General features: G+C 37.6%; 1 long non-coding RNA gene across 1 annotated transcript; it reads right to left on the bottom strand.

Moving 5' to 3' along the window:
• Positions 1-1143: 1143 nt before the first annotated feature.
• LOC117306502 lies at positions 1144-6571 on the bottom strand. Its single transcript, XR_004520946.1, has 6 exons — positions 6468-6571; positions 4766-4862; positions 4037-4129; positions 3541-3628; positions 3217-3311; positions 1144-1272 (listed from the first exon to the last, which is right to left on the bottom strand). It is a non-coding gene; the product is annotated as an uncharacterized LOC117306502 (long non-coding RNA).
• Between the last annotated feature and the right edge of the window lie 1851 nt (positions 6572-8422).

Raw genomic sequence — 8422 nt, 5'->3', positions numbered from 1 at the left:
CGGCTTCCTCTGAAGTAACGTAGTTCTTGAAAAAGAGGTAGTTTCTCACTCAATTATTTCAATATTATCAAAAACTTCAGGCGTGAAGCCTTTTTAAGCATTTGGAGGCACACAAATTGTACAAGGGTGGTTTTTCTTTCATATTTTCAATGACACATCGAGTCAAATTTTTCACAGGTTTGTTATTTTTATGCATATATTGGGATAAACCAAGTGAGAAGACTGGTCTTTGAAAATTATCGCCAAATGCCTTCATTGTATACAAACTGCAAATTATTGTACAGTAGACCTAGTCAACGCTAAAGCAACAGGGCCCAATGTCATGCCTCTCTTGCTGAAGGAATTATGCACTTATTGCCACCCAAATCACTCTCTATTAAAGTCACCTGGAAGTGGTATTTTGTCAAAATAAAGCTTTTGTCACTAAAATATGTGTTTTGATGAGTGGAATATGAATAAACAACTAACTAAGGTTTACATAAATTAGTTTCCATGTTATTTACAAATTATTGGAAAAAAAGCCCGACCCGAGCGGGCGCTGTTCGTGACGTCAATCGAGGCGCAATGAATCGCATGCAGTGCCAACACAGCATAGTGACGCTTGGCGCAAGCTAAAAACATGCCCTCAAAGTTGAAACAATACCTGATTTTTGTCACGTTAGGCAAATGCTCCTTCAGGTTCGTTACGTCTTTCAGGTACCTTTTTCGACTTCCCCACTAGCTGGACAAATTATTGGGATGGCGTCATGTTTTAAAAAAAGAACTTTTCTCTTCATGTCAAAATGTGTAGTGTATTCCGGATTCTCGAAGCACGACGGCTCGAAGTGTTTGCCGCACAGCGGAAAAGACGTCGGACCGGACAACTTGGCAAACTGACACCATTTTTAGTTGTTTTGCTGCATCCAGCAGCAATACACCTGGTTGACATTGCCGGAAAAATGCAAGAAAAACACTTTTTCAAACGTACAAACTCACGTCCAGGACTTGAATGTACTTGCACGTACGTGTTTCCGATGTTCGATCGAGGCAAAGTCTTCCTCGATTGACGTCACAAAAGGGGTAGGCGGAGTCACCCCCACACAACTTTATTTAATTTGTTAAACATATAAATCGTCAAAAACAATTACTCAAAAAATTATTTTATTGTTCAGGAACATATACTCTAATGTTTGAAGGAAAAAAAAAATCTATTTCCAAGTGTCTTTAAACATAGCACATGACTTTTGAAGGTCAGCCCTTTGTAGCTCTATTTGATGGTCTTCCAACAGCATACTACATGAACAAAACATATCAAAACAAAGACAAAATAAATGTACAGAAATGTCAATGAATTCCACTTCAAACCACAAGTCAATGTCAATGAAATACTAAACAAAGTGGATATCTTTTGCTAAGGCATAACAAGATCATTCATCTCATTTATTTGTGCACTTTTCAATATCGACTGCAAGTGTCAGCCAAAAGTGATAGACATTTCATTAGTTCAAGTTTAATTCCACAATTTTTTTTTCGCGGGGTGGGTGGGGGGATCCCGCATTTGCATTCAACTCGGGAGGGGGGGGGGGGGATGATAATAAACCATTAATTTTGTAAATTTGTTGTTAAAGTTTAATAAGGGCAATTGATGTAGGGTTCTGAGCAAGAGGATGGGGTTCAAGGATAAAACACTTGATTTGCATGCAAATGGGCAAAGACAAAAACAAATTAAAATATCAAATCAGTTTGCAGTTTCAAAATTCACAGGCGAGAGACATGTAAGAAGAGCTTTGATGAGAGATAAAGAGGGCTCCCAAAATCAATTAACTTAGATACAGAAAGGGGCGTCTGCGATCAGATTACTATTTTGGGGGGCAGGGCTTTTGATATATTAACAAACCATTCAGCGTGTACGTTGTCAACCTCATTCATGGGGAGGGGGAAAGAGGACGGAGAAAATGCTCCCTCGCTTAGCACCCAACTTGAATGCAACGTCAATAGCTTGAAAACATGTTGGTGTTTTGTGACGGTAAATTACCACCTTACAGCTAAACGTCCATGCTTGTTCTGTCTCTTTATGAGGTTTAAAGTCACCTGGAAGTGGTATTTTTTCAAAATAAAGCTTTTGTCACTAATATATGTGTTTTGATGAGTGGAATGTGAATAAACAGTTAACTAAGGTTTTAAAAAATCAGTTCTTATGTTATTTACAAATTTAAGAGTAGACCCCGACCCGAGAGGGCGCTGTTCGTGACGTCAATCGAGGCAGACTTTGCCTGTAATGCGTAGAGTAAACACAATTGCAAAGTATATGTACGGACCAAGTCGTGAGTTTGTACGTTTCAAAAAAAAATTTTTTTTTCTTTTTCCCGGCAATGCCGACCAGGTGTATTGCTGCTGAATGCAGAAAAACACTTTTTGAAATGTACCAACTCATGACTTGGACGTACATGTACTTTGCACGTGTGTTTACTATACGCATTGCAGGCAAAGTCTGCCTCGATTGACGTCACAAAAGGGGTAGGCGGAGTCAGCCCCCCGAACAACTTTATATATTGTTTTAACATATAAATCGTGACAAACAATTACTAAAAAAATTGTTTTATTGTTCGTAAGCATATACTCTTATGTTTGAAAGAAAAAAATTCTATTTCCAGGTGATTTTAATCGCACCTGTATGTTGCTTAAGACAATCGAACACATGCCAACACTCGTCTTCATATACAATGGATTTGTCAGCCAAAGGTACAACTTAAAGGGAAGGTACACGTTTGGTAATTACTCAATACAAATATTAACTTAAAAACTGACTTGGTAACAAGCATTGGAGAGCTGTTGTTAGTACAAAACATTGTGGGAAACGACTCCCTCTGCAGTAATGTAGTTTTTGAGAAAGTGGTAATTTCGCACTAAAATAATGACAGAATTCTAGCTATAGAAGTCTTTTATTCCTATCTGAAAGCACACACATTCGTCCAACAAGGGTGTTTTTTCTTTCATTATTTTCTCGCAACTTCGATGACCGATTGAGCCCAAATTTTGACAGGCTTGTTATTTTTATGCATATGATGGGGATACACCAAATGAGAAGACTAGTCTTTGACAATTACCAAAGGTGTACCTTCCCTTTGAAACCAATTTCAGTAATGCCTTTATTTGGGTCCTTAGCCTGCAAAGTTGTTACCACCCCACAGCTAAATGTTTTTGTTGGTTGTCTCTCTATATGAGGCTTAGACTCACCTTTATATAATAAGACGAAGGAACACACTGGGTTGAAGATGCCAGAAATCTTCTTCATGGATCGATTTGAAGTGTCAACCAAAAAGTACAATTGTCTGAGTGGGATGAAGTGATAGATATTACATTAGTGCGAGTTTGATTCAAGAACATTTCACTGAGATCCAGTCATAGCTTAAAGGCACTGGACACTATTGGTAATTACTCAAAACATATATTAGCATAAAACCTTACTTGGTAACGAGCAACGGAGAGCTATTGATAGTACAAAATATTGTGAGAAACGACTCCTTCTGAAGAAACGTATTTTTTTTTATATAATCTCACCTGTATACGTATGGAACACACTTAGGCGTAGTCATCAGAAATCTTCTTCTATATGGATCGATTTGAAGTGTCCGCCAAAAGTACATGTCTGAGTGGGATGAAGTTCAAGTTCAAGTTAGATTCAACAACAATTTAAAGGCAGTGGACACTATTGATAATCACTCAAAATAATTATTAGCATTAAACCTCACTTGGTAATGAGTAAAGGGGAGAGGTTGATAGTATAAAACATTGTGAGAAACGGCTTCCTCTGAAGGTACGTAGTTTTCGATAAAGAAGTAATTTACCACAAACTTTATTTCGAGACCTCAAGTTTAGAATTTGAGGTCTCGAAATCAAGCATTGAAAGCACACAACTTCGTGTGAAAGGGGTGTTTTTTTCTTTCATTATTATCTCGCAACTTCGACGACCAATTGAGCTCAAATTTTCACAGGTTTGTTATTTTGTGCATATGTTGAGATACACCAAGTGTGAAGACCTGTCTTTGACAATTACCAAAGGTGTCCAGTGTCTTTAAGGAGATCTAGCCATATCTAAACAAGCAGGGTCCAACCTTCCGCATAGATAAATGACTGGAAGAAAAAAACTCTGTGGAATAAAAGGACAGAGATAACTAATTAAGTTCAAGTTTGATTTGAGAAAATAATTTACGATGAAAACGTGTTCTATGGAGATCGAATCATGAAAGCAAGCAGGGCCCAATTTCATGCATTCGATTAACAGCCGAATTTTACACTTCCAGCCTCTAAACTACACTCTTAAACAAAGACTTTTGAACCTCCCTAATCTAAAACCTCATTCACTTCTAGATTAAACGCTCGAAGAGCGTAAGCCAACCTGCTGGTTGGTCTAATTTTGGAGCTGCAGACAAACACAAAGCAGATAAGCAAAACAACATGATGCTTACCAGAGCAGGATTACCAGCCAAAATGTCATGCAATATATGTATAATCTGATAATGGTACTCTGCAAAGTTGATGCTTAAAGGCTCAATTTCATAGACCTGCCTAAGCAGACTATTGCTTACAAATGTTGTGCTTCAGAACACCAGTCAGAAATGATGCATGTGACGTGATATTTTGACTGGTAAGCTTATCTGGTGCGCCTATTGCATTGAGTTCATAGCCTCTGTTTTTGCTTACAGCAGCTCCATGACATTGGTCCCAGTTTTGTTGTTTTTCTTTTAATTATCCAAAACACATAGAGTTTGTGGTATTATCTCACCTTTATAGTACGTAAGACGATGGGACACACCGAGTGTAGATATCAGAAATCTTCTTCACAGATGGATCGATTTGAAGTGTCCGCTTAAAGTACATGTCTGAGTGGGATGAAGTGACAGAGATTTCATTAGTTCAAGTTTGATTCAACAACAATTTATGGAGATCAAGTAATAGCTGAAGCAAGGGCCCAATCTTCCGCATAGATGAAATGATTGAATCACGCTTGAGTGGAATGAAGTGACAGAGACATTTCATTTGTTCAAGTTTGATTAAAATTGTACGCTGAAATCCTATTCTATATGGAAATACAGTCATAGCTAAAGCCAGCATGGCCGTTTGTCATGTCTTCACCGACAGTGGACTGCTGCATTTATAGCACACAAAATAACAAAAACACTGAAGGTTTAAGTGCAGAATTCTATGGTAAAAGAAAGTGGTGTCATGAAATTGGAGAGTTTTTAGCGCGAGGTGGCAGCAGACTTACAATATTCCATGCATGGATCGTTTCTCAGGTTCATTTTATTTTTGGGGGGAATTTTAGATGAAATAATTTATAAGTTATCTTAAAACAAAAACTGCTCACAACTTTAACCATAATGTATGACAAACTAGCTTTCAGATAGAAATTACATTATTTCTTTTGGGGTCTTCCCAATTATTAAAAGGCAGTGGACACTGTTGGTAATTACTCAAAATAGTTATTAGCATAAAACCTTACTTGGTAACGAGTAATGGGGAGCTGTTGATAGTATAAAACAATGTGAGAAACAGCTCCCTCTGAAGTAACGTCGTTTTCGAGAAAGAAGTTCTTTTCCACAAACTTGGTTTCGAGACCTCAGAATTAGATTTTAGGTAAGCCTCTGAAAGCACACAACTCTGTAAGACAATTAAGGGTGTTTTTTTTTTTTATTATTATCTATCAACCTCGACGACCAATTGAGCTCAAAATTTTCACAGGTTTTTTTATTTTATGCATATGTTGTGCTACACCAAGTTAGAATACTGGTCTTTGACAATTACCAATAGTGTCCAGTGTCTTTAATTAATCCACTATTTTCTCGAAAAGTGCAGTGATTAAAAGCGATGTAATTCCAGTTCAAGTCTTGAAGGTTCTTTCCCCCATAATGATACTGGCAAACTGTGCACAAACTTCTCTGAAAGCGCCATCTTTTGAACCATCCTTCTTCAACCCATATATGGGGGACAGAATCTACGGGATACGGCGGACAGAATTCCCTGGGACACCGGACCGAAAACCACACGTTTTCAAAATAACTGACGGAGCTGTCTTAAACCCTGTTCACACGGCAGCAATTTAGCAAGGGTCCCTTGCTTAATCTTAGCAAGGTTGCAAAGTTGCACCCTGTGTGAAAGGACAACAAGATTTAATGTCCATCATAAAGGATGACAAAATGTGAGATTACACTATGGGGACAGTCCACAAAATTTTGTCCTGTCACAAGAAGTTAAATTTGTCAAACTTCCCAACTATAGCGCTACTCACCGCAATTTTACTGGCCTCCCTTGCTTAATTTTAGCATGGTTGTAAAATGTAGCAATGTTGGACAAGATTTTACAAGAGAACCTGGACGAACATTGTTGTTCTTTCACATGAGGGGACCCTTGCTAGATTTCTCTCGTATGAAAGGGGCTTAATATGCTTAAGTTAAGCAGGGGACCTCTGCTAAAATAACTGGCTTTACCCATACACGCCGGGACCTCAGTGTTCGTTGGGAGCTGTGGCGTGTGATCAGCAGAGCTTCCCGAATGTTTGCCAGCGACTATTTAAAAACCAGCCATCGTCGGTAGATAAAGAATCTGCAATAAAAAAATGAACGATTGGAAAAACAAGCTGTAAAAAACACCCAAAGGCAATTGATTTCAATAATATAGAAAGTTACTAATAATGGAGTTTAGTTTAAATTAATTCATTTATCTTCAATTTATTAGTATAAAGGCCTGTTTATTTGTGCAAGCTTCTTAACAAGCACTTGGACAAGAAACTGCACTAAAAAAAGAACGATTAGAACAAAACTGCAAAACCACAAAGGCGATTGATTTCAAAACCTAAATCTACCTAATAGTGCACTTTGGTGTTTAGTTCATCGTTCTTCAATTTATTGTTATAAAGGCTTGTTTATATTTGCAAGTTTCTTATAAACCTGAAACTGCACAAAAAGAACAATGCACACTAAGCTGTAAAACCGCACATGCAATGGATTTCAAGAATACCGAAATATACTTAGTGGTCACTCATTTTTGAAATATCATTGTTATGAAGGCATGTTTATTTGTGCAGCTACGTTTAAAAATGGAAAAGAAAATACACTAGATAAAAGAACGATTCAAAAACTTAAGAAACTGCACACAATTATTAAGTACGTTTCAAACCACAAAGGCGATTTAGTTTTAGAATACCGAAAACTACTCAATGCACTTTTATGTTTTTATGTATCAATTTATCGTTTTAAAGGCCCCGTTTATTTGTGCAAGTATTTACTTGTGCATTTCAAACAAACCCTGAAGACGATCCCTAGGGACGATTAAAAACGTCATTCAGCCGGTGGTTAAATATCAAACAAAGAAGATAAATGAAATCTAACCGTAGCTATCAAACATTTGTTTTGTGCAAAAGTACAGATGAAGAATCTTTATGAACATGTCATCGCTCATCGAATCCCGTCAGATTCAGCCAAGTAAAAAGCAGCTAAAATCGTATGATAATCTAAATGTGGCTTTTGCGATTTAAAGGCAGTGTACACTTCTGGTAATTACTCAAAATGCTTATTAGCATTAAACCTTACTTGGTAACGAGTAATGGAGAGAGTTTGATAGTATAAAACATTGTGAGAAACGGCTCACTCTGAAGTAGCGTAATTTTCGACCTATATCCACCCATATACAACCAAACATTCCAAACAAACTAACACCCCGACAAAGAAACACACCGAAAAAGAAAAGCCCCAACAAACAAACACCCCAACAAACAATGACCCCCAACAGTCAAGCACACCAACAAACAAACACCCCACAAACAATGACCCCAACAAACAAGCACACCAACAAACAAACACCCCACAAACAAACGAACAAACGACAAAAGAACAAACAGGCAGACAGGAACTTCAGGCAGACCGACAGACAGACAGACAGACAGACAGACAGACAGACAGACAGACAGATAGACAGACAGACAGACAGGCAGACAGACAGGCAGACAGACAAACATATAAAAAAAAAACGGTTTTCGGAATCTAACATAAGACTTCAAACGTGACCCGTCTATTTGTACAATCATAATAATCGATAGCATAAATCTATTTATTCTATTTTAAAACTTAAAAGAAAAGTAACCAGAAATGCTCAACCTTGCCTCGCAGAATTGTACAAGTGCGCATTCAGAGGAAAAAGCACCATTTATAAAAACTCAGTCCCTTGAGGTATAAAGAAGTACTTGATGCTAACCGCCTCGTCATTCTTTGCCCCTATACAGATAATGGTTTCTTTCCCTGATTCTTCAATATCCCTCCAAGCATACACCCTTGAATACACAAAGACTGTTCCCTATAATTGAATTATTCTAGTTCCATTGAAGTTCTAGTAAAAGACTGATGGTGCGACCATAGAAAAACAAGAAAGGTATAATGAGTACCACATT

The sequence above is a fragment of the Asterias rubens genome, unplaced genomic scaffold (assembly GCF_902459465.1).
Source record: "Asterias rubens unplaced genomic scaffold, eAstRub1.3, whole genome shotgun sequence".
NCBI classification, from domain to species: Eukaryota; Metazoa; Echinodermata; class Asteroidea; order Forcipulatida; family Asteriidae; genus Asterias; species Asterias rubens.
Note: the sequence above shows the minus strand (reverse complement) of the source record. Positions and strands in the feature narration are given on the sequence as shown.